This window comes from Cephus cinctus, unplaced genomic scaffold (assembly GCF_000341935.2).
Source record: "Cephus cinctus unplaced genomic scaffold, Ccin1 Ccin1_scaffold1113, whole genome shotgun sequence".
Classification (NCBI taxonomy): Eukaryota; Metazoa; Arthropoda; class Insecta; order Hymenoptera; family Cephidae; genus Cephus; species Cephus cinctus.
In genome coordinates, this window is record NW_014333621.1 from 13,420 (window position 1) to 14,487 (window position 1,068).

The window sequence follows — 1,068 nt, forward strand, 5'->3', positions numbered from 1 at the left end:
GTTTACTATAGAAGGTGGTGCTGGGAACAGGCCGCTTATGTTTGCTTAATTTAGTAGAAATATAAAATATAACTTCAAGAACACTGATTTTATATATTTATTACATTAAAATTTTGTCCCCTTCAAGGGGAGAATAAGAACGGGAGTGATAGCAAATTTGCGACACAAGGACGTGAAGCGTTTTCTGGAAGATTCAAGAAAACTGTTCGCTGTTAGAATAAAAAATGCGCTCCGAAAAGATGAAAATTTGAAGGTGAACGTCGGTTTGTCCTGTAAATTCGAGACTATGAAAGGCGGTGAGCTTATTGAGGACCTAAAGTTCTTTAATACGAAAATCGAAGTAATTCTATCATCCACGGAGATCAATGAGTGGTTTAATGTCAATGTACTGGAAAAAATATTAACTAAAATCGAAGACTTCCAAGAAAAAGAATCGGGCTGGTCGTTAATGGAAATAATAAACTTGGCGGTAAATATCAACAGATATATACCGACACATGGTGGTCTGTCGACATTCGTCGAGTTGCCTAAGAACGTGCGGAACAAAAAGGCAGTGGTGAATATTATAAATAACGATCCGTATTGTTTTCTCTGGTCCGTTACCGCAGCTCTTCATCCAGCAAAAGATCATGTAGACAGGATCAGTTGGTACCCACATTTCAGCTCAGTACTAAAGTACGAAGGTATAAATTTTCCTATTGGCTTGAAGGACATTCCAAAATTCGAAGCGATTAATGATTTAGTGATTAACGTTTACGGTATAGAACGCGATGCGAATAAGGGTGGTAATGAAATAGTACCAGTTTATTTAAGCCAACACAGATTAAATAAATCTCCAATTCATCATCTGATCGTGGAAAGTGAAAATGACGTGGAAAGTGATGATGATGATGATGATTTGAACATGGAATTTTTGTCAAAAAGTGGAATTTACCATTTTGCTTGGATCCGAAATTTATCTCGACTACTAAGTTCTCAAATTTCAAAACATAACGGTCATATTAGACTGTGCGATAGATGCTTGTGCCATTTTCAAACTGAAAACTCTTTCGAAAAACATAAACTCGA